The sequence below is a fragment of the Pan troglodytes genome, chromosome 13, assembly GCF_028858775.2.
Source record: "Pan troglodytes isolate AG18354 chromosome 13, NHGRI_mPanTro3-v2.0_pri, whole genome shotgun sequence".
NCBI lineage: Eukaryota > Metazoa > Chordata > Mammalia > Primates > Hominidae > Pan > Pan troglodytes.
This window is the reverse complement of record NC_072411.2, coordinates 83,118,166-83,144,671: the sequence shown is the minus strand read 5'-3', so window position 1 is coordinate 83,144,671 and position 26,506 is coordinate 83,118,166. Positions and strand designations below refer to the sequence as shown.

At 37.1% G+C, this 26,506-nt stretch overlaps 1 long non-coding RNA gene across 1 annotated transcript; it reads right to left on the bottom strand.

The window, feature by feature from the left end:
* Positions 1 to 7,877: 7,877 nt before the first annotated feature.
* Positions 7,878 to 22,113, bottom strand: LOC134807996 (uncharacterized). Its single transcript, XR_010149804.1, has 3 exons — positions 21,725 to 22,113; positions 21,262 to 21,339; positions 7,878 to 10,711 (listed from the first exon to the last, which is right to left on the bottom strand). It is a non-coding gene; the product is annotated as an uncharacterized LOC134807996 (long non-coding RNA).
* Positions 22,114 to 26,506: the final 4,393 nt, after the last annotated feature.

Sequence of the window (26,506 nt, the reverse complement as noted above, 5' to 3'; positions counted from 1 at the left end):
TGCCCCTGAAGTTTTCAGAATCATTTCACCAAACATTGATTTTGCCACCAAATTACAAGTAAGCCAGATGCAAATAATTTATCAGTAGGAGCAATAAGAGAGATTATGTTCTGACTATATTTTATTTGTCAGAAAAGTAACTAAGGTGTTAATTCTGAGATAGGGAATACACACACACACACACACACATATACATATATATGTAGGTTTAGAAAACTATATGGTTCAAAATATGCCTATGATGCTTCTGATTCATATTTTAATGTATTAACTATTCCATAATTACTTAGAAAATTATGCTTCGATTCTGGTTAAAGATGGATTCTGCAAGAACATAGAAGCTTCTCATGCATACAGTATTTAAAATAGAATGAAATCAGCAATCTGTATCTTGAAATTATACATAACATTTAGCTTCATTTAAAATTAGAGTGCTAGAAGAAGCAGATTTCCATGGCATTTTCATTATGCAGAGAGGTAAACAACAAATAAATAAGCCATACATGAATATGAAATTAACAGCATGATAATTGCTTTACTCCTAGAGTGTGTACAATATTAAATCCTCAAATAAACACTTACTTAACCTCATTCTCACGTGTGCCTATTGCTATCATCAAAAGCAGTATACCTAGAACTCAAACTAAGTCAAATTCCACAATGAGGTACAAAATCCCCAGAAATCATTGCCATGCCCTGGAAATTTCAGAGTGATTTCTTAGGAGTTCTAGTGCTGGTGGTATATTTGAAAACCAGTGAACACAAGAGAAAATTTAGAAATGAATTAAAAGAGTACATTTCACATATTATTATTATCTTGTTTATTCCATCATACTTAATTTCTTTGCTAATTCTTAAAAAGCTTCATCCAGATCATCCATATAGGCATTCCAGGGAAGTGCTTCCTTCCTGCTGAGACCACCTGCAAGCTCTCTCTCACTCTAACACAGACCCTTGCTGACTTGCTTTACAATATTTATGCAGGAAACTGTTAAACCTTATTTCTGTTGAATTGTTCCTTCTCTGCATAAGGCAGAAATGCTTTTCATAGTTTTCTTATGGCTCTTAACAACAACTAAAGCCTGTCTTGTGCTCTGGGCCCAGACTTGCCCTAAATTTAACCCTAAGTAATGCTTTCTTCATCTTAGTCATAGCCTGAAAGTGACTCATTTATAAAGAGGCCACTGGTACAACTGGAGTTTTCCGGTAAGCAAGGGTTAAAAGGTCAGTAATAATGTTACTGCTACCCTTATGAGTATGCAACTGGTAGAGTTCAAAGTTATTTGGATATAACCTGACAAAAACATCTCATCATTTTCCACAGGGTACTCGAGAGTAAGATTCAGAAGGGATATATGGCTTGTGTACACATGAAACCGTCTTTCCTAGTCAGAGACATCAACCACTTCATTGGAAGCCAGCGACTAAAAAGTAAAATAAAATAAATTAAATTAAATTAAAAGAAAAATAAAAATAAAACAATTATGAGATCCAAAGAAAGGAAAATCTTGTTGTCCCAAATAAGCACCTTTAAAAATAATTGTTTTACTGTTCTAGTGATGAAATTAGTATGTCTTTGTTGATCCACTTAAATTTGACTCAATGGGTAAATTTAAGCCTGAGGCTTTTATGCCATTATCAGAGGCTCTGTCAGTGAGTGCTTTAACCTAATTACATTTGATGCAGCAAATCAACAAAACCACTGCTGGTATGACCTCTGCCAAGAGGACTAGCGAGCTAGACAAATGGAGCTTAAGATGTTATTAGTTGTTCTGTTGCAAAGTTCCAGATACATCCCGACAGGAGGCTGTTGCATGACTTGGGCATGCATCCTCCAGATGGCATTCTGCATTGGCTTGTGGCAAGGCTCACAGGGATACTGGCACATTTTCTCTGTCAAAATGAAAGTTTTCCAATTACAAGGAGATAATATGAGGAGATGCAAACTTAATCTCTTAAACAAAAGGTTGCAAGCTGTGTAATAGCCATTTCAGGGGAGAGATTTCACTATAGTTCAATTGATTTAAACGTTGCAGATCACAAAATGTGCTATCTTTCCTAATAAAACCAAAGAATCAGCTGCAGTTGGTGCTATTTACTGGAACAGTGCTATAATGCTTTCATCATCTAAGAGATGCTTCTTTTAACAGTGTTCTTCCATGGAGTTGGAGTCTGTGCTCATTTTTTGTTTTTTTTCCTAATGTGTAAACAGGTACAAAGAAGCCATTTTGCATTTAGTTAAACACCAAATGCCTTAAATGAAGTCTTCAAGTTTAATGTTAAAAGATACCAAATCATAGAATTTCATTAGGAAGACTACAAGTTAAATGGTAAGAAAGCCCTATTAACATCAAAACCTGTAAGACAACTTAGCTAAAATGCTAACAGTATTTTCTAACCCAGGGAATGCTAATAAAAATGGTATGTAGAACCCTCAATCCCTATGAGAATGAGGTGATATGCATCAACACTTATCCAAAAATAACTGACTCATCCAAGTAAATCAGTAAGTACCTTGTTGTAAGGTTACTTCTTAGGAAGATAGGGATTTTCAAGTTGACATAAAAATGCTAAGACAAAGCAGGGGAGCCCTTGTAGATCCGTTTCTACAAATCCAACAAGGACACTACATAAGTGTAGAACGTGTGCCAGCTCTGAGAAGAATGTTTTACAGGATAACTACAACCACACTCTTGTACTAAATGCATTAAACAGAATTTCATCAGAGTTTAAGTGTTGAAATGATCATACAGTTCTAATGGAAGCAAAGATTCTTCAATATTTATACTGGATTACTTTCTTCTGTGGTTTAAAGAGAATTAACTGATCCAAAATTTCTAAGCACATATTCAGAATATTAAAAGAGAAAAGGTACATTTCCAAAAATTAAGGTAATTCATATACAGAAAAATATTTTTATCTCAAATTTCAAAACATTTAAAAAATATATTTTAGCCATTAAGATGAAGATCAATGTCACAAGGTTGTGCATAAACACTGAATTGTAGTCAATAAGGTAAAATCATAGCGGGCAGCTGCCTTTTGTCATTTCCATAGAAAGTAGCTAGGAAACTGTCATGTCTTTACTGAAAATTCAGTCAGCTATATAAAGCAGGAGTATATATTCTAAGTAGTCTCAACTGCAACATTGTAAGATCTGTAAATCAGCCAGAAATATAAGCAAGGCCTTCGAATCTCTCCGAAAACTTAACAGATTCCTACCGAAGAGTGAACGTTTTCATGCAAGTAGCATTTTTAAAAAGCTTCAGCATCAACATAAAGTGGTCTATAACAGCTGTTGTAAAGCTCAACATCAATTTTATGTTGGCTCAACTACTAAACAGCAATCACAATGGCATCCCTTAGGAGGTATTTAAGGGCCCAAGGGTATAGCAATTTAAAAACTGAGTAGGAAATCAAAACAAATTCCCAGTCTGTTTACAAAAATACTTCTCCCTATGTTCTTGTACCACCACCTAGTGGTTACACGGCTCTCAATCTGACCATTGATAGAAACCAAATAGAAGGAAAGAAGAGGGAAGGAAGGGAGAGCGGAGGAAAAGTAAGAAAGGCAGGAGGAAAGAAAAAGAGAAGACCATGAAAAGAAAAAGAAAAAAAAGGAGGAGAAAATAAAAACTAACAAACAAAAGCAAAAAGAAGTACACATATAATTTTCATATCTTAAGATCTACTTCCTCATAAAATTCATAGCATGTTGCCAATTTGAATTAAAACACCATTTAAAACCATTTCTCTTTACACATTTATTAAGTACATGAAAATTCTATAGTCGATATAACAACTCCCTGATTTTTTTTAAAAAAAGGAGTTGAATTTCTAGAGATGTATTTTACACTAGAGAACCTACAGCTGTATTTTCCTGTGTGTGACCTGATATAAGTACAAGATTATACCATTATTTTTTAAGAGACTCATTATTGATCAGTAGAGCTATTTATATAAATTATGGTAATTCATAAGTAAAAATGAAGTGAATATTTATGTCTTGCTATGGAACAGTCTCTAAGACATTTGGCTAAAGTGGAAGAAAAAGCAAGATGTGTAATCATGTTTTGGGACCTACCACTTGTATAATGATATATATTTTCTTTTATATGTGTACAGTATCTCTGGAGGGATAGACAAGAAGCTGAAAAGATTACCTCAACAGAGGAGAATTAGGTGAGTTGGAAGCTAAGGTGTAAGGGAGACATTTTGTAGTTTTGTAGTTTAAACCATGTGAATGTATTACTTATTTAAAATTAAATAAATTTTAAATCACAAATCACAATCACAAAGGATTATGTTTTTTAAATTTATTTAAAATTAAATAAAATTTAATATATTAAATTAAATTAAATAATTTAATTTAAATTAAGTAAATTTTAAATCTAAAAACTGGCATATGATTTAACAAATCTTTTCTCTGTGGATTTTATAAATCAAAAAAACTACCCTCCAAATCTTCCATTTAAAGAAATATTTGTCACATTTAATGTGAATGTAAATTTATTATAAATATAACAGAAATAGGAGCTTCACTCTTTCTCTGTAAAAAGAAATGCAGTAGTTTAAAGGGAGAAATTATTTGTAAAAAAGCAGAAATTAAAGTAATAAAATACTAAAACCATTTCTCTCTCATACTTTGACAAGTTCTACAGGCCTGGGTTGAGGACTATTCTCAACAAGACAGTCGGAATAGTTCAGGCTCTCTGTGCTCCTGGCTGAATCGTAAGTACATTGGAGACAGCACTAGTTGATGCCCAGATGTCCAAAGGTAGAAAAGTTGAGAACTATTAGGAGATGTAAAGAAGTAGGGAATGCATAAAGGGCAGTGTCTCTTTATGCCCTGGAGGAGGAGGAAGGGGAATGGGATTGGGACCTTGTGAACCCAGTCTCAACTTTCACAAAGGATTGTGTTTTTAGACTTCGGCCTTAATCTTCTAAAAGAGATTGCACCCATTGCCACAGGGAGAGGCAGATAGGTCTAGCAGAAGAAAAGGGTCCATTGTAAAATTTTGTGTTAAAATGTTCATCTGTCAAAACACTTAACATAAAGCATTATTTTTGTACTCCTGATTTAGTAGTTCTTTATTTTTTATTAGTCTTTAAGCCTTAAAAAAAAAAAAAAACGTATCTGAGAAGTCCTACAGAAAACCTTGAGTACTCAGGGGAAGCTGTAAAATAGGGTTGTAGAGGAAAAAACTCAACGGGTTTTGGCTCATGTGACCTGAAGAAACCGACCTAATGGGACTGGAGCAGGCATGCAAGATCACCAAAGGAAGCCCAGCATGGGTGAGGCACAGAAAAGGCAGTATATCTGCAGCTCCCTAATACAAGAAAAATACATTGGAATACTTGATTTTTGTTTCATGCCCTGATAAAAACTTTCTACTACTGATATGCCTATTTTCTTCATTTGTTGATATTCATATTATTCAGTGTTTTAAAGGTCAATATAAGCAATGCCACTTTTCCAGGTGCTAAATTCTATAAAAAGTTCTTAAATGATATGTAAAAAACTTATTAACTACAAATAGATAGTTGTTTGGAACCAGGCATGAAATCAATATTATATTCTACTGAGGTTAAAAGATGTCCTTAATTAACACATGCTGTGAACTCAGTATTTGAGATATTGAAAATATTATTGAATAATGTAGACTATTCACTAATCAGAAGTGAGCAGGTTCTGTTTGGGCAAAGGCATTGGGAAGAACATGTGTCTAAGAAGTAATATTGCAAAATGAGATATTCTCATGACGAGGTTGGTCCTTGGTTCATCCTCATAGCTAGCTTTTGGACAAAATTGCATCGATGCTCACAAGCATAAGCATTGACACTTAAAAACATCATAGCAAACTTACTTCTGATTTAATTTACATACTATTTTAAATATGATTTTAAACATTTTTCAAACCTTTCATTTTATTGTATGTTGACATGCAGTTGTAAGAAATAATGCAGAGAGATCCTATGTACTTTTACCAGTTTCTCCTAATTATAATTTTACAAAATTATAATGTAATATCACAACCAGGATATTGGCATATGAGATACAGAAGATTGTCATTATCACAAGCATCACTCAAATGGCCCTTTTATAGCCATACACAATTATCTCCCCACTCCTTCCTTAACTCTCAGCAACCACTAATCTGTGCTCCATTTTTATATTTTACCATTTCACAAACGTTATATAAATGGAATAGAACAGTATGTCATCTTTGGGCTTGGCTCTTTTCACTCAGCATAATTCTCTGGAGATTCATCCAGGTGACTTCCTGTTAACAAGTAGTTCATTCCTTTTTTGGTGACGTAGTACTCTATCACACAAACGTATCACAGTTTGTCTAACCATTCATTTGTTGCAGGGTATCTAGGTTGCTTCTAGTTTTTGGCTATTACTAATAATGAGGCTATAGTCATTTGTGAACAGGTTTTTGAATGAAAATAATTCTTCATTTCTCTAGGATAAAGTCTCAAGAGTTTAATCGCTGGGTCATGTAGTAGTAGTTGGAATCATATACTATGTAGTCTTTTCAGGCTGGCTTCTTTCACTTAGTAATATGTATTTAAGGTGCTTCTATGTCTTTTTACTGCTTAGTAGCTCATTTCTTTTAAGTGCTGAATAATATTCTATTGTCTGGATGTACCACAGTTTATTCATCCATTCACCTACTGAAGGGCATTGTAGTTGCTTCCAAGTTTTGGTAATTATGAATAAAGCTGTTATCAACATCCATGCGTGAGTTTTTGTGTGAACATATATTTTCTACTTCTTTGGGTAAATATCAAGGAGTGTCAATGCTCACTGCTGGAACATATGGTAAGAGTATGTTTAGTCTTTTGAGAAAGAGCCAAACTATTTTCCAAAGGGACTACCATTTTACAGTCCCATCAACAATGCATGAGTGATTCAGTTTCTCCGAATCCTCGCCATCATTTGGTATTGTCACTATTTTTTATTTTAGCTGTCCTAATAGGTGTATGCTAATATCTTATTGTGGTTTTAATTTGCAATTCCCAAATGACTAGATTGTTGAACATCTTTTCATGTGCTTATTTGCCATCAGTATGTCTTCAGGGGAATGCTTCTTCACATCTTCTGTCCATTTTCATATTGAATTCTCTTTAATGTTGATTTTTGAGTGTTCTATGTATAAGTTTACAAATATTTTACATATAAGTTCTTTTTCAGATATCTTTGAAAATACTCTCTCCAGGTTTATAGCTTGTCTACAGCTTGATTTTTTTTTCTTCTTTAGTCTATTGGACCACATTGATTGAATTACATTGATTGAGTTTTCAATGTTGAAGAGGCTTGCACACCTGGAATAAACCCCATTTGGTCATGACAAATTCCTTTTACAAAATGTTAAATTTTATTTATTAATTTTATAAAGCATTTTTGTGTCTATATACATGAGAGATATTGATCTGTACTTTTGTTTGTTCTGTGTTTGATTTTGGTATCAGGTTATTGTTAGTTTTATATAAATTATTGAAAATGTTCCCTCAGCTCCTCTTTTCTAGAAGAGACTGTGTAGAAGTGGTGTTAAATCTTCTTTAAATTTTTGGTAGAATTTTTTGTATGTAAAAATATCTGGGCTTGAAGATTCCTTTTTTGGGGGCAGTATTTAATTTTAAATTAATTTTCTTAATAGACATAGGGCTATTCAAGTCATTTACTTCACAACAGGTGAGTTGTGATAATTCATGGATTTTGGGGGAGAATTTGTCCATTTTATCTAAGTTACCAAATTTATGTAAATGGTATTGTTGATAGTGTCCTCTTACTGTTCTTTTGACATTTACGGTGATGTATCTTGTTCCATTCCTGATAGGAAAAATTGGTCTTCTCTTTTTTTCTCTTTGTCAGTCTTGTTAGAGGTTTATAACTATTGGATACCAAGGCATGAGAATAAAAATTAATAAAGAATGAAAAAAGATTAGATTAGTAGCCTAACTGGGAGACACCTCCCAGCAGGAGCCGACTGACACCTCATACAGCCAGGTGCCCCTCTGAGACAAAGCTTTCAGAGGAAGGATCAGGCAGCAACATTTGCTGTTCTGCAATATTTGCTGTTCTGTAGCCTCCATTGGTGACACTTCTTTGGGTAGTACAGACATTTTAACAATATCAACTCTTCTAGTCCAGGAGCATGAAATATTTTTCCAATTTTTTGTGTCCTCTTCAGTTTCTTTCATCAATGTTTTGTAGTTTTTGTTATAGAGATCTTTCACTTCTTTGGTTAAGTTAATTACTAGGTATTTAATTTTATGTGTGACTATTGTAAATTTTTTTATTTCTTTTTCATATTGTTCCCTGTTGGCATTTAGAAATGCTATTGATCTTCATATGTTGCTTTTGTATCCTACAACTTTACTGAATTTATTTAACAGTTCTCATAGTTTTCCTGTGGAGTCTTTAGATTTTTCCAAATATATCATATCATTAGCAAACAAAGATAATTTGACTTCTTCATTTCCACATTGGATGCCCTTTATAGCTTTCTCTTGTCTGATTGCTCTAGCTAGAACTTCCAGTGGTATGTTGAATAACAGTGGTGACAGTGGATATCCTTGTCATATTCCAGATCTTCGAGGAAAAGGCTTTCAATTTTTTCCCATTCAGCATGATACAGGCTGTGGGTCTGTCACATATGGCTTTTATTATGTTATGAGGTATGTTCCTTCTACACCCAGGTTTTTTTGAGGGTTTTTACCATGAAGGAATATTGAATTTTCTCAAAGGCTTTTTCAGCATCAATTGAAATAATCATATGGTTTTCATCCTTCATTCTGTTGATATAATGTATCACACTGACTGATTTGCATAGTTGAACCATCCTTGCATCCAAGGGGTAAATCCCACTTGGTCATGATGAATAATCTTTCTAATGTATTGTTGAATTTGGTTTGCTAGTATTTTGTTGAGGATTTTTGCATCAACATTCATCAGAGATATTGGCCTGTAGTAGTTTTCTTTTTTGACAGTCTTTCTCTGGTTTTGGAATCAGGATAATACTGGCCTCATAGAATGAATTTGAAAGTATTCCCTCCTCCTCTATTTTTCAAAATAGCTTCTGCTCTTTTTCTTTTCTTTTTTTTTTTTAACAGAGTCTCACTCTGTTACCTCAGGCTGGAGTGCAGTGGCACAATCTCAGCTCACTGCAACCTCCACCTCCCAGGTTCAAGTGATTCTTATGCCTCAGCCTCCTGAGTAGCTGGGATTACAGGTGTGTGCCACCACATCCAGCTACTTTGCTGGGATTACAGGTGTAAGCCACAGCACCCAGCCTTGGAATAGTCTGAGTAGGATTGGTATTAATTCTTCTTTAAGTGTTTGGTAGAATTCAGCAGTGAAGCCATCAGTTCCTGGGCTTTTCTTTAGTGGGAGACTTTTTATCACAGCTTCAATCTCATTACTTCTTATTGGTCTGTTCAGGTTTTGGATTTCTTCCCAGGTCAGTGTTGGTAGATTATATGTTTCTAGGAATTTATCAATTTCTTCTAGATTTTCCAATTTATCAGCATATAGTTGGTCATAGTAGACACTAATGATCCTTTGAATTTCTGCAGTATCAGTTGTAATGTCTCCTTTTACATTTCTGATTTTATTTATTTGGATCTTCTCTCTTTTTTTCTTAGTCTGGCTAAAGGTTTGCCAATTTTTAAAAACTTTTTGAAAAACCAAATTTTGGTGTCATTGATCTTTTGTATTTTTTTTCAATTCAGTTTCATTTATTTCTGCTCTGATCTTTATTTTTTTTTTCTAATTTTAGGTTTGGTTTGCTCTCGCTTTTGTAGTTCTTTAAGATGCATCATTAGATTGTTCAGTTGAAGCTTTTTCTTCTTCTTTTTTTGATAAAAACACTCATAGCTATAAAATTCCTTCTTAGTATTGCTTTTGCTGTATCCATTATCATTTGTTTCAAGAAGACACTGATAGATTAGCTATGTGTCCAGCTGTTATATTAAGAGGATGTTTAGAGAGCTAATAAATGTTTAGAAGTAAGTTATCAATAAGAACATAGGAAGGCAAGTAAGCGAAATAAAATTAAGTGATTTTCAGGAGGAGAAAGTTGTATAAGAAAGAAGATGCCATTATACTACACTATATTGTTTTGCTATGGAAGCAATATAGTGTACTACATTGCTATATTTATGCTGGCATATTAATGTAACATTCAATATATATTTGACCCAAATATGACATGATTTGAGGGAAATGGAGTGAGAGAAAGTAGAAGAGTGTATGGGGCTGGGTAAGAGGTTAGTATAAATATCCATTTTCCATGGTGGAATGTCATGTCAATAGATAATGTCTGAAATGGGAAAGCCAAGAAATAGCAGTACAAATGTGTTATTCAAAATATAGAGTTTAAAACCGGAAAAAATAGCTTAAAGAGTTGAAAGTGAATGCCTGTGGGGAATGTGAATCAGAGCATGGAGAGATAGAAAAGAGGCCTGTGAACTTCCTCACAAGCTTTGTAGTACTATTTTACTTTATGTGATGTGTTATTTTGGTTAAAATTAATTTGAAAATAACAATGCACTCAAAAAATTTGAGCAATACAAAATGGTACTTACCCAAAATTAATTTTCTCCCTTTTCTCCGTAGTCTAAGGTGGCACATTCTCTCTAGTTGTAAACATTCTAGTGTATATTCTTCCCGACATTTTTCTCTGCACACGAAGATATAAATCTAAGAAAAACAGCAGCTTAGGGGTAAGTAGTTATGACGGTTAATTCTGTCTGTCACCTTGGCTAGGTCAAGATACCCAGAAACTTGGTTCCAACACTATTCTAGATGTTTCAGTAAAAGTATTTTTTGGATAGAATTAACATTTAAATCAGTAGACTTCGAGTAAAGAAGGTTGCCCTACCTAACATAGATAAACCTCATCCAATCAGTTGAAGGCCTTAAGAGAAAGAAGTTCCTCAGTGAAGAGGGAATTCTGCCTCCAGGCAGTCTTAGAACTCAGATAGTAACTCTTCTCTGATTCTCTAGTCTGCCAGTAGACCCTGCAGATTTTGGACTTACCAGCCATATCATGTAAGTCAATATCTTAAAATAAATCTCTCTTTCTGTACACACACACACACACACCCTATTGGTTCTGTTTCTCTGGAGAACTCTAACACAGTAGTGTTTAAGGACATACAGAGAAGGGGCTTGAAGGCTGGGAGGAATGAGTCTGAACTAAGAAATCTGGGATATACTCTAAAGTCCTTCGAGAATGGAAATATCTACTGGTTAGATACTTTCTGTGATTGGAGTACAGAAAATTGCATAATAAGGCTCATAATATGAGGTACATTTGTGGAAAATTTGAGTTTTAATAGTAATTTGAGAGATGACATACTGGTAGCTATTTTACATTAGTGCAGCCGTAATTCTTTCAGTCAAGCCAAATATTTAAGAAAAACGAGAAGCTGCAATAATAGAAAGTATTTCAAAATCAGACAAACTTGCTTTCAAATCCCTGAGGACAGAGTTACTTTCAAAGGCCTACTCTGTCTTGAATTTGCTGTATTGTCTTGAACCGGTTATTTCTGTAATCTTGTGTTACCACATTTATAAAAATGGGGGCCGGGTGTGGGCCGCCTGTAATCCCAGCACTTTGGGAGACCGAGGCAGGCAGATCATGAGGTCAGGAGTTCGAGACCAACCTGACGAACATGATGAAACCCCGTCTCTACTAAAAATACAAAAATTAGCTGGGCATGGTGGTGCATGCCTGTAATCCCAGCTACCAAGGAGGCTGAGGCAGGAGAATCACTTGAACCCGGGAGGCAGAGGTTGCAGTGAGCCAAGATCATGCCATTGCACTCCAGCCTGGGTGACAGAGTGAGATTCCATCTCAAAAAAAAAAAAAAAAAAAAAAGGATAATTATACCTCTCTCATATGGTTATGGAGGTAAAGAAGAGGATGTATATGAATGTAAAACCCACATTCAGGTGGGCAAGAAGTCGTTAAAAAGTAATGAATATTAGTTGCTTCCAAGGAGCAGTTTAAAGGACACCAAGTCTTAAGTGACTCTTCCTGACAGAGAGAGCTTAATATCCCTCTCATCGTCGCACGGGAGAGGTGGAGGGAAAAGGAGAGAGGAGAAGGGAGAGGGCAGAGAAAGAACACTGATCACCTGAAAATAATACAATGCTACTTTGAAAGAAAACGTAGATGGAGTGTTCAAGTTAGTGAGGCAGAGACCTCAGGAACAAAAGGGGATTATACTTACTTGTTACATTTGTCATTTGTCATTGTATGTGCAATGATGTTAAAATTTTAAGATTTTAATAGCCAGCACCAGAATGTCTGTTAGGAAGAAAACGGTCTTTATTTGAAAATAACTTGATTGGTTACTCCTTCCCCACTTGGAGCAGAGCCTGGATGTCAGCAGTAAACAAGCCATCAGAGAAAGGGGAAGCTGTCAGGAAATGAAGGGAGGAATTTCTTGTGTGTTTGTTTGTTTTTTCTCCCTCTGGATAAAAGAAACGAAAATGAGTAAAGGTCAGAGAAAAGGAGGGAAGGAGAGAAGCCAGCAAGATAGAAAAAAAGCCTAGAAGGAGGTGACATGAATCATCAGTGAACCCTCAGATAGTAGAGTAGCTAAAAAATGTGATGCCTCATACATTGGAGTTTTGTTAGATGTCACTAAGCTAAGATGTTAAGATGGGCTCTCATTCGTGCATAGGTATTTTATTCTCAGGGGCATATATTTTAAAGACCCTAGAACAGAAGGTGTTGCCTGAACCCCATAAAGTCCCAAGGAACCTACCAGTTTTCAATGAATTCACTTTTTGAATCTGATTTCTTTTTTTTCGTTATTATACTTTAAGTTATGGGATACATATGCAGAATATGCATGTTTGTTACATAAATATACGCGTGCCATGGTGGTTTGCTGCACCCATCAACCCGTCATCTACATCAGGTATTTCTCCTAATGCTATCCTTCCCCTTGCCCCCCACCACCCGACAAGCCCCAGTGTGTGATGTTCCCTTTCCTGTGCCCATATGTTCTCATTGTTCAACTCCCAGTTATGAGTGAGAACATGCGGTGTTTGGTTTTCTGTCCTTGCAATAGTTCGCTCAGAATGATGGTTTCCAGCTTCAACCATGTACCTGCAAAGGGCATAAACTCATTCTTTTTTATGGCTGCATAGTATTCCACTGTGTATATGTGCCACATTTACTTTATCCAGTTTAACATTGATGGGCATTTGGGTTGGTTCCAAATCTTTGCTATTGTAAATAGCGCTGCAATAAACATATGTGTGCATGTGCCTTTACGGTAGAATGATTTACAAATTCTTTGGGTATATACCCAGTAATGGGATTGCTGGGTCAAATGGTATTTCTGGTTCTAGATCCTTGAGGAATTGCCACACTGTCTTCCACAATGGTTGAACTAATTTACACTCCCACCAACAGTGTAAAAGTGTTCCTGTTTCTCCACATCCTCTCCAGCATCTGTTGTTTGCTGACTTTTTAATGATTGCCATTCTAACTGGCATGAGATGGTATCTCACTGTGGTTTTGATTTACATTTATCTAACGACCAGTCATCATGAGCTTTTTTTCATATGTTTGTTGGCCGCATAAATGTCTTCTTTTGAGAAGTGTCTGTTCATATCCTTTGCCCACATTTTGATGGGTTGTTTGTGTTTTTCTTGTAAATTTGTTTAAGTTCCTTGTAGATTCTGGATATTAACCCTTTGTCAGATGGGTAGATTGCAAAAATTTTCTCCCATTCTGTAGGTTACCTGTTCACTCTGATGATAGTTTCTTTTGCTGTGCAGAAGCTCTTTAATTTGATAAGATCCCATTTATCAATTTTGGCTTTTGTTGCCGTTGCTTTTGGTGTTTTACTCATGAAGACTTTGCCCATGCCTATGTCCTGAGTGGTATTGCTAGGTTTTCTTCTAGGATTTTTATGGTTTTAGGTCTTATGTTTAAATCTTTAATCCATCTTAATTTTTGTATAAGGTGTAAGGAAGGGGTCCAGTTTCAGTTTTCTGCGTATGGCTAGCCAGTTTTCCCAGCACCATTTATTAAATAGGGAATCTTTTCCCCATTGCTTTTGTCAGGTTTGTCAAAGAACAGACGGTTGTAGATGTGTGATGTTATTTCTGAGGCCTCTGTTCTGTTCCATTGGTCTATATATCTGTTTTGGTACCAGTACCATGCTGTTTTAGTTAATGTAGCCTTGTAGTATAGTTTGAAGTCAGGTAGTGTGATGCTTCCAGCTTTGTTCTTTTTGCTTAGAATTGTTTTGGCTGTATGGGCTCCTTTTTAGTTCCATATGAAATTTAAAGTAGTTTTTTCCAATTCTGTGAAGAAAGTCAGTGGTAGCTTGATGGGAATAGCACCGAATCTATAAATTCCTTTTGGCAGTATGGCCATTTTCATGATATTGATTCTTCCTAACCATGAGCATGGAATGTTTTTCCATTTGTTTGTGTCTTCTCTTATTTCCCTGAGCAGTGTTTTGTAGTTCTCCTGGAAGAGGTCCTTCCCATCCATTGTAAGTTGGATTCCTAAGTATTTTATTCTCTTTGTAGCAACTGTGAGTGGGAGTTCACTCATGATTTGGTTCTCTGTTTGTCTATTATGGGTGTGTAGGAATTATTGTGATTTTTGCACATTGATTTTGTATCCTGAGACTTTGCTGAAGTTGTTTATCGGCTTAAGGAGTTTTGGGGCTGAGATGATGGGGTTTTCTAAATATACAATCATGTCATCTGCAAATAGAGATAATTTGACTTCCTCTCTTCCTATTAGAATACCTTTATTTATTTTTCTTGCCTTATTGCCCTGGCCAGAACTTCCCATACTATGCTGAATAGGAGTGGTGAGAGAAGGCATCCTTGTCTTGTGCCAGTTTTCAAAGACAATGCTTCCAACTTTTGCCAATTCAGTAAGATATTGGCTGTGGATTTGTGATAAAAAGCTCATTATTTTGAGATATGTTCAATCAATACCTAGTTTATTGAGAGTTTTTAGCATGAAAACTATCGAATTTTGTCAAAGGCCTTTTCTGCATCTATTGAGACAATCATGTGGTTTTTGTCATTGGTTCTGTTTATGTGATGGATTACATTTATTGATTTGCGTATGTTGAACCAGCCTTGCAACCCAGGGATGAAGCTGACTTGATTGTGGTGGATAAGCTTTTTGATGTGCTGCTGGATTCGGTTTGCCATTGTTTTATTGAGGATTTTTGCATTGATGTTCATCAGAGATAATGGTCTGAAATTCTCTTTTTTTTGTTGTGTCTCTGCCAGGTTTTGGTATCAGGATGATGCTTGCCCTATAAAATGAGTTAGGGAGGAGACCCTCCTTTTCTGTTGTTTGGAATCATTTCAGAAGGAATGGTACTAGCTTCTCTTTGTACCTCTGGTAGAATTCGGCTGTGAATCCGTCTCACCCTGGGCTTTTTTGGTTGGTGGGCTATTAATTACTGCCTCAATTTCAGAACTTGTTATTGGTCTATTCAGGGATTTGACTTCTTCTGGTTTAGTCTTGGGAGGGTGCATGTGTCCAGGAATTTATCCATTTCTTCTAGATTTTCTAGTTTATTTGCATAGAGGTGTTTATACTATTCTCTGATGGTGGTTTGTATTTCTATGGCATCAGTGGTGATACCCTTTTTTGTCATTTTTTATTATGTCTATTTGATTCTTCTCCCTTTTCTTATTTATTAGCCTAGTGAGTGGTCTATTTTGTTAATCTATTTTGTTAATCTTTTCAAAAAGCCAGCTCCTGGATTCATTGATTTTTTTGAAGGGTTTTTCGTGTCTCTATTGCCTTCAGTTCTGCTGTGATCTTAGTTATTTCTTGGCTTCTGCCAGCTTTTGAATTTGTTTGCTCTTGCTTCTCTAGTTCTTTTAATTGTGATGTTAGGGTGTCAATGTTAGATCTTTCTTGCTTTCTCCTGTGGGAATTTAGTGCTATAAATTTCCCTCTGAACACTGCTTTAGCCATGTCCCAGAAATTCTGGTACATTATGTCTTTTTTGTCACTGGTTTGAAAGAATTTATTTTTCTCTGCCTTAGTTTTGTTATTTACCCAGTAGTCATTCAGGAGAAGGTTTTTCAGTTTCCACATAGTTGTGCGGTTTTGAGTGAGTTTCTTAACCCTGAGTTTTAATTTGATTGCACTGTGGTCTGAGAGACTGTTATGATTTCCGTTCTTTTGCATTTGCTGAGGAGTGTTTTACTTCCAATTATGTGGTCAGTTTTAGAATAAGTGTGATGTAGTGCTGAGAAGAATGTATATTCTGTTGATTTGGGGTGGAGAGTTCTGTAGATGTCTATTAGGTGCGCTTGGTCAAGAGATGAGTTCCAGTTCTGAATATCCTTGTTAATTTTCTGTCTCGTTGATCTGTCTAATATTGACAGTGGGGTGTTGAAGTCTCCCACTATTATTATGTGGGAGTCTAAGTATCTTTGTAGGTCTCTAAGAACTTGCTTTATGAATCTGGGCACTCCTGTATTGGGTGCATATATATTTAGGATAGTTAGCTCTTCTTGTTGCATTGATCCCTTTACCATTAGGTAATACCCTTCTTTGTCTTTTTAAATCTTTGTTGGTTTAAAGTCTGTTTCATCAGAAACTAGGATTGCTTTTTTTTTGCTTTCCGTTTGCTTGGTAAATCTTCCTCCATCCCTTTATTTTTAGCCTATCAATGTCTTTGTATGTGAGATGGGCCTCCTGAATACAACACATCAATGGGTCTTGACTCTTTATCCAATTTGCCAGTCAGTGCCTTTTAATTGGGGCATTTAGCCCAATTACATTTAAGGTTAATATTGTTATGTGTGAATTTGATCCTGTCATTACAATGCTAGCTGGTTATTTTGCCCATTAGTTGATTCAGTTTCCTCATAGTGTCAATGGTTCTTACATTTTGGGTTGTTTTTGCAACGGCTAGTACCAGTTTTTCCTTTCCATGTTTAGTGCTTCCTTCAGGAGCTCTTGTAAGGCAGGCCTGGTGGTGACAAAGTCTCTCAGCAGTTGCTTGTCTGTAAAGGATTGTATTTCTCCTTCGCTTATGAAGCTTAGTTTGGCTGGATATGAAATTCTGGATTGAAAATTCTTTCCTTTAAGAATGTTGAATATTGGCCCCCACTCTCTTGTGGGTTGTAGGGTTTTTGCAGAGAGGTCCACTGTTAGTCTGATGGGCTTCCGTTTGTGGGTAACTAGAACTTTCTCTCTGGCTGCCCTTAACATTTTTTTCCTTCATTTCAACCTTGGTGATATGACAATTATGTGTCTTGGAGTTGCTCTTCTCAAGGAGTATCTTTGTGGCATTCTCTGTATTTCCTGAATTTGAATATTGGCCTGTCTTGCTAGGTTGAAGAAGTTTTCCTGGATAATATCCTGAAGTGTGTTTTCCAACTTGGTTCCATTATCCCCGTCACTTTCAGGTACACCAATCAAACATAGGTTTGGTCTTTTCACATAGTCCCATATTTGTTGGAGGCTTTGTTCATTCCTTTTCATTCTTTTTTCTCTAATCTTATCTTCACACTTTATTTCATTAAGTTGGCCTTCAATCTCTGATATCCTTTCTTCTGCTTGTTTGATTTGGCTATTCATACTTGTGTATGTTTCACAAAGTTCTTGTGCTGTGTTTTTCAGCTCCATTGGGTCATTTGTGTTCTTCTCTAAATTGGTTATTCTAGTTGGCAATTCCTCTAACCTTTTATCCAGGTTCTTAGCTTCCCTGCATTGGGTTAAAACATGCTCCTTTAGCTCGGAGGAGTTTGTTATTACCCATCTTCTGAAGCCTACTTCTGTCAATTCATCAAACCCATTCTCCATACAGTTTTGTTCCCTCACTGGCGAGGAGTTGTGATCCTTTGGAAGAAGAGTCTTTCCGGTTTTTGAAATTTTCAGCCTTTTTGCGCTGGTTTTTCCTCATCTTCTTGGATTTATTTACCTTTGGTCTTTGCTGTTGGTGACCTTCAGATGAAGTTTTTGTGTTGTCATCCTTTTTGTTGATGTTGATGCTATTGCTTTCTGTTTGTTAGTTTTCCTTCTAACAGTCAGGCCCCTCTTCTGCAGGTCTGCTGGAGTTTGCTGGGGGTCCACTCCAGACCCTGTTTGCCTGGGTATCACCAGCAGAGGCTGCAGAACAGCAAAGATTGCTGCCTGCTCCTTCCTCTGGAAGCTTCGTCCCAGAGGGGCACCCAGCAGATGCCAGCCAGAGCTCTCCTGTATGAGGTGTCTGTTGATCCCTGCTGGGAGATGTCTCCCAGTCAGGAGGCATGGGGGTCAGGGACCCACTTGAGGAGGCAGTCTGTCCCTTACCACAGCTAGAGCACTGTACTGGGAGATCCGCTGCTCTCTTCAGAGTCAGCAGGCAGGAATGTTTAAGTCTCCTGAAGCTGTGCCCACAGCCGCCCGTTCCCCCAGGTGCTCTGTCCCAGGGAAATGGGAATTTTATCTATAAGCCCCTGACTGGGGCTGCTGCCTTTCTTTCAGAGATGCCCTGCCCAGAGAGGAGGAATCTAGAGAGGCAGCCTGGCTACAGTGGCTTTGTGGCATTGTGGTGGGCTCCAAGTCCAAACTTCCAGGGAGCTTTGTTTACACTGTGAGGGGAAAACCACCTACTCAAGCCTCACTAATGGCAGATGTCCCTCCCTCCACCAAGCTTGAACGTCCCAGGTCTACTTCAGACTGCTGTGCTGCCAGTGAGAATTTTAAGCCAGTGGTTCTTAGCCTGCTGGCCTCCGTGGGAGTGGGATCCACTGAGCAAGACCACTTGGCTCCCTGGCTTCAGCCCCCTTTCCAAGGGAGTGAACAGTTCTCTCTTGCTGGCATTCCAGGTGCCACTGGGATATGAAAAAAAATTCCTGCAGCTAGCTTGGTGTCTGCCCAAACAGTCACCCAGTTTTGTGCTTGAAACCCAGGGCCCTGGTGATGAAAGCACCTGATGGAATCTCCTGGTCTGTGTGTTGTGAAGATGTGGGAAAAGCATAGTATCTGGGCCAGAATGCACTGTTCCTCACACACAGTCCCTCATGGCTTCCCTTGGTTAGGGGAGGGAGTTCCCGATTCCTTGTGCTTCCTGGGTGAGGTGACGCCCCACCCTGCTTCTGCTTGCCCTCTGTGGGCTGCACCCACTGTCTAACCAGTCCCAATGAGATGAACCTGGCACCTCAGTTGGAAATGCAGAAATCATCCGCCTTCTGCATTGGTCTCACTGGGAGCTGCAGACCAGAGCTGTTCCTATTCTGACATCTTTCCCATGATATCCAATCTGATTTCTTACTCCTTCTCAACACACATATTTTCCTACAACTACATTTAAGCACATAATCTACCAAATGCACTTTTTCATATCATGTTATTACTACCATCTTCTTCCATCTTCTGTTCCCCAATTCCTATAAAGGTTCAGCTCAATGGCCCCTTCTTCCAGGAAGCCTTCTTGATTATTCCAGCTTAGAGCTATCTCCTGGCCACCCTAATGTCTTTAGGATATATATATCACTAATTTGATTTCTTATCCCTATCTTTTCATATGTATACATTTTAGGGAAGGCGCTTGTAAATTTACTAAAAGTAACTGAAAATGTCATTGAGTTTCATTGCTTAATGTTATAGAGAAAAATGACAAGGAAGTTGCCTAAGCTTTTCCACTTTTCGGCTATGTTTTATGCAGAATTATATCTAATAATAAAATCTGGTTAATTTTCATTTCTTTGAGTTTTCAATAATTTTGTGGCACAATGCTTTGGCTAATGCTTGAAAATGGATCTTCATCATAAGCATGGGCTACAAAACATTTAATTTGCGGCAGATAAGACTCAGGCTCTACTAGTGTGTAGAGCATACCCATTGTGCTTATTTATCAAATGCTCAGTGAATTGTCTCTTTACAAAGACTCCCGATTAGCACTATGTATAGTTTCCTAGGCACAATGTACTTTTGACTGACGGTTTTCAATCAACATTGCATCCCTTTACACACAGGGAATGAATCAAATTATTCTGTTGCTGTTTCTATAAATGTAAAAATGGAATTTTGGAGCCATAAAGCTGTCTCCACAAACACTTTGTCTTCTTTTTCTTGGTTACTTTTTGTTTCACATCACTTAAGAAATCAGAGTGACCATGGCATGCTGTGCTCTGTATGGGACATATTTTTGCTTTATTTCATTGGTTGAGCACTGTATTGGAGTAGCACTAAACAGCACTATAATAGTGCACTACTTGGGAGAAACATTATTTTTTTGGCTAACTCCATTAAAAATCACTGAAAATTACAAGTACAGAAATTTTAAAAAAGAATAAAGCTATGAAAATGGAACACCAGTGTTTTACGGCATATGAAATGCCCCTCTCACACAAAGCACATAAATGTTTAACCAGCAAGAAGCATCCTTTTAGGAGGCTGTCACTATAGCAGGTATGCTATAGTGGCTGTTACCAAATAGAATGCAGTGGTTGTTACCGAATAAAAATGATGACGTTCTTTTTTGTGTGCCCCATCTCAGGATGTGGAGAAGAAAAATGAACAACAGATGGCTGTAGAGAAACTATTTCTATGGACCTGTTCTTGTCTATTACTCTGGGAGAAATACCTCTGCTGTTGAAAAGCACTATATGGCCACAATCCACATCTTGACCAGTTGTTTCAACCTATCCACATCTTGACCAGTTGTTTCAACCATTTGTATGCATAAAGATGATATTGGACATTTAGTAAAATGCACATTCCTGGGCCACTTTGCAATAATTTCTTTTAGAGATTTGGAGCAGAGCCCAGGTGCCTGGATATTAACTATCAACTAAAATGATGTGTTCTTGGACCACACTTTAAGAAACACTGCTTTGGATCTTGTACAACATAGACTCCAGGTTCTCTATGATGGGAAATGGAAGTAATGATGAGTTTCCCACAATATTGTTTAGGACCTGAACCAATCTGTATTCTATGGCAGCTTATCCTATCTGAAGCAACATGTTGAACTAGTGTAGGAGAATTTCTTTTTCCTGTTTTTTTTTTTTTTTTTTTTTTTTTTAGAAGTAGTCTCCCTCTGTCACCCAGGCTGGAGTGCAGTGGTGCTATCTCAGCTCACTGCAACCTCCACCTCCTAAGTTCAAGTGATTCTCCTGCCTCAGCCTCCTGAGTAGCTGGGACTACAGTTGTGTGCCACCACACCCAGCTAATTTTTTGTATTTTTAGTAGAGAAGGGGTTTCACCATGTTAGCCAGGATGGTCTCAATCTCCTTACCTCATGATCCGCCAGCTTCAGCCTCCCAAAGTGCTGGGATTACAGACGTCAGCCACCGCGGCCGGCCAGGAAGGATTTCTAATGCAAAAATTTCCAGGAACAAAGGTTCAATATAAGAACAGCTTACTAACGGCAGTTGGTTCAGTACAGGAATATTTGATATTTAGTTTCAAGGTCTGTGGCCAATTTTACAACTAGTAAAACAGCAGAACACTGCAGCACTGTGTTTTCAGTGATTCAATTGTGTGCCCAAGAAAGTTTCTCTTTAATTAAATATTCAGCATTTGAAGCAAACTGAGAAAGTATGAATGGGCAGGTTGTTGCAGACATCGAGTCTTTACAATAACTATTACTTTCTTTTTATTGGCATAGTTCTATTCATTTGACAGGTTTGTATTATACGATTGGGGCACAACTCTAGTAGCATCCTTACCAAGATAGTGGGGCTTATGTTTCTACTCACCATGACGTTGTAACAAAAGGGCACTGGCTTTGCAGTTAAAAGGTCCTGAGCTTGAATCCTGGTCTCTTTAGCTGTGTAAACTTGGACAAATCACTTAGTCTTATTATGTCTCCTTCACTGGAATTTTCAGAGAATCATGAAATCATATATGGTGATGACCAGGCACAGTAGTAGTGAGTTCTTTCCTTTTCCTGCTCTTACTCTTTTCCTTAGTGATAACTCCTTTCTTGATTGATATAGCAAGTTACCTGAACTAAAAGACTTAGGGTCGTTTAAAAATCCACCTCCTTCTTCATACTTCTTATCCAATTAGTCACCAAGTATATCAACTCTGCTCCTAAAACCCTCACTGACTGCTATCTCCTCTAATAGGCCTCTAAATGTGATGTGTCCTTTAACTAGAATGTCCATCCTCTCTATTCCTCTACAAAGAAGACAGTGATGTTTCAGGCTCTGAGTGTCACAAAGCCTTTGATTATTCAGTGCAGCACAGTCTTCCCCAGGGTAACAAGGAAGCTGAATGACACAGTGCCACAGTCGAGACTATGCCCCGGTGCACCTTGGTTATTCCCTGTGGTTGTGTTCCTTCATCTGGATCACTGCTGTAGGAGTTACAGAGCAACCTTTTAACAAGAGCTCCCAGTAGAGTCCTGAAGAGTCACCATCTTTAATGTATATAATCAATACTTGCCCCTTCCTTCTTATGCTGCTCCTAAGGCCACCTGTGCAAAAGGAAAAAATAAAAAATAAAAGCCCACTGCCAGCTTACTCCTCGGGTAAGATAAACAAATCACTCCTTTTACAGACACTATGAGCTATAACACATTGTTTCAACTTGACTGAAAGGAGTTATGTATGAATTTGTTTTCATTAAGGGAATCAAGATACAAAAAAATAGCTATGTTAATCAGAAATGTGGATGCTTGGAAAAAAGGAAATCAAGAGATATTTTCAGAGAAAAAAATTTATCTAAAAGTAGAAAAAAAAGAATGATGTATGTAAGAATGAATAACATCTCAAAAGATTTATCTTAAAGTGTAACTACCCTACCTTCTTACCTTGGTTCTTCCAAATCATTTCTGAAAGCTAAACAACAGAGACTACACATTAGAAAACCAGTAAACATTAAATGATTTTCAGAAATTAAGATATCTGTTGTACATGTTGAACCTAGATATTAAATAGTTATACAAAATATAAAGTAATGATCCAAAAACAAGAGTCCTGTTGCCTTATTCTTGCTGCTGTCAACTCCTAGAACTGTCTTGAAGGAGTGATGCCAATTATTGACAGCACAGTTATAAAACCAGCAGTGGCAAACTTAGAGCTAGTAGGAAAAGAAAACCAGCCTGCTTGAGACCCTGGGAGAGGTTCATTGTGTATGGCCTAGGAAATCTGCCCTCAAAAGGGATAAACACATTTAGGACTTCCCAGAGATTAACAGATTTATTCAAACATTTGCCGAATACAAGGCAGTTTGATGAGGTTATGACAAGAGTGCATTCTAGGATTCAGGCAGAGCCATGTTCCTTCTGCAACCTCATGACAATGAGGCATCATGACAATTTACTTGACTGCTCTAATCTCCCTTTTTTTGTAGGTTTTTAAAAAAGTTTATCTATGGCCGGAAATACTTATGCCCAATAAATAAATAAGCTAGCTATGACAAAGTGGAATCGTTTCAGTTAATCAGGAGATTAAAGCAAGAAAAAGAACTGGATTAGTCAGATTGTCTAGGAAATAGGGTTCCTTTTCTGAAAATGAAGACTTGAAGGAGCTGTTTGATATTGTGTTTGTTTATTTTTATTTTATTATTTATTTATTTATTTTGTTTTTTGAGATGGAGTCTCGCTCTGTAGCCCAGGCTAGAGTGCAGTGGCTCGACCTCCGCTCACTGCAAGCTCTGCCTCCCAGGTTCACGCCATTCTCCTGCCTCAGCCTCCCAAATAGCTGGGACTACAGGCACCCGCCACCACGCCCAGCTAATTTTTTTGTATTTTAGTGGAGACACGGTTTCACCGTGTTAGCCAGGATGGTCTCGATCTCCTGACCTCGTGATCTGCCCGCCTCAGCCTCCCAAAGTGCTGGGATTACAGGCGTGAGCCACCGCACCCGGTTGTGTTTGTTTTTTTTACAATCATTATCTCATTCAATCATTATAGCAACTCTACAAAATAAGTACTATTGACATTTGCATCTTACAGATGAAAAATTGAGACCAGAGAGTTAAGCAATGTTCCCAAGGTTAAACAGCTAGTGTGGATTGGAGAGCCCAATGCTCTGTCATGCTACATGCCCAGTCTTGTTATCAACAGTTTCCCCTCAGCAAATTGTTTGCTTCTCATAAACTGGAAACAAACAAACAAACAAAAACCCACCAAAAATCTTGTTAAAAGCTTGAAGGCAACTATCAAATCATTCATTCTCTCTACAGAGGATAAAACTAAAGATTTAATTAATACAATTAAGTGGATTACACTGTAAAAAAATACAAGGATAAAGGAATTAAATGATTAGATGAAAATGACAGGGATGGCCAGCATTCTTGAGGTCTAAAACAAAGTTTTCCTATTAATAAAAAAAGAAATTCAAACTATACAGATGGCCCAAGATAATATGAATCCAAGACCTGGTTTACGTATCTTTTAATTTTAAACTTGTAAAAGTCTTCATGTATTTTATGTCTATAACCTCAAAGAAATAGCAACAATACTAAATGTAGAAACAAATTTGATGCAAAACATTGCCTCTGTATATTTCTTGATGTCATATTTTAAGATATGAGTTCACACGTCTGTAGTCAAAAGTCCTCTTCCTCTCTCCCACAGGAAATTATGCCAGGGAGTGGGAGACACCTGGCTGGCCAGGCAGAGGATCCAGAAGTGAAGGAGGGAGGAAACAGAGGGAGAGGGAAAGAAAATTCTTAGGCTGGGTTGAGTTGAGAACAGTCAGAAACAACTCACAAAATGACTTCAGAAGCAGTGGAAACTGTGCTTAGGTAAACCTTTCGGTGATAGGCTTTGGAGAATTTGAGTTTCCAGGAGAAGAAACAGACCTGAAAGCCCCAAGTCCCTGGACACAGAGGTAGGAAAATCTCTCTCAAATATGCTTTGTTAGCATAATTTGTTACAGGTGTAAAAATGTATGTCATCAAGTTAGACAATGAATATAGAAAAATGACAACCCTGTTTCCAAGGAGCCTATTTGTAGCCTAGGATGAGACAAATACAACATCTCAGCAGTCCCTAGCTATGGAGGGGCTGCTGGGTTTACAGGGAGTGGAAGCAGAAAAGTACGGACGTGGAGGAGAATGTTGACTCTGCAAGCATCTGACAGCTCCCAACTCCTTGGTGAAGGCAGCTTCATGTGAAGTGAGGCACCCCAGGTCCAGGGGTGGTGGGAGCTCCACCTGCTGCAGCAGCCACGCCCTGTGGGTTCTCAGGGCTACTCTGAAAGTCAATCAGAGAATGTCAAAGCAACCACATTTTAACAGAAGGAATATGGCAGTTGGGAAGTTTCCAAGCAATCAGTCCTCCTTTATTTGAACTAGAAAAAAATTTTGGGGACTGAGGCACAAAATAACTACTAACACACATTCTGACTGGCTTCCAAGGTTTGATGGTCTAAGGAAATAATATGTTACATATGAGTATAGATAAGTCTTTAATTCCAAATAACTACTAAGTATTTATTGAGCTACTACAAAGTTAGACAATATGCGGGACTCTGGAGATGCAATGAAGAGTGAGAAGCTTTAGTGCTTGAGCTCATGTACTTCAGAAGTCCAGGCAGGGAAGACAGACAATCAAATACTCATACAAATGAGGAAATACCCTAATGACCGACTGAAGTCATTTCTATTAAGGGAAAAAGCCTGGTTATAACATATAACAAAGGAAATTGGTTAAGCAATGCTCCCAAGGTTAAACAGCTGGCAACTAATTGGGTTGATGAGGTTGAGGAGATTTCTCATTTTAAAATCTTTTATACTGATACAATAGTATGTAACTAAACTATTAACGTTGAAAGTTATCCAAGAAATCCATCCAATATAGTAGATAACCTAGAGATTTTTACTTTATGGAAGGAAAAAAATATGCTTTGGATAGATTTGTTCAGAATAGCATTGCTATTTAGACCAGCCTCTAACAAGCAATATTTGGTAAATCTTATTATTGTAGTTTTCAAATAGTACATGTTGTTATGTTATGAAACCAAGGTTGCTTAGCTATTTCCAATTGTAGTACCCAGTTGTGGCATGGAATACTTTATTAGTTCTCTCACAAACCTCCAATGGGGAAAGCTAATATTGTTAAATGCATGCCCACTGAGAGAAATTTTACAAATTACAGAACACTACAGCTCAAACAGAATAACTGTATATTAATGAAAGAAGTAAAACTTATTTTAAAAATGAAAAAAATATAATTTCCATATTGAATATGCTTTAATCTTTGAGAAAAGTTAAAATGTGATAATCCTTAAAGAGATTATTATCAAATACTGCTATGTAAATGTCAAGGAACTATAACCATATTTTCTCATAATAATACATTCAGAAACACCGAAGAAAATAAAACCGATTAAAATAAAGAGGGAACTGCTGGTTGGAAACAAAAATCAAGTAACAGTTTTGTATTTTAAGCTATTGCAATAATAATTGACTGAAATTTTCTCTCATGTTAATTTATGTGAAGTTAAAATACTTCTATATTTAGCTCCATCTTTATCCTTTAAGAATGGAATAAACATTGCTCTAAGGAGACAATAACTTTAAGAAGT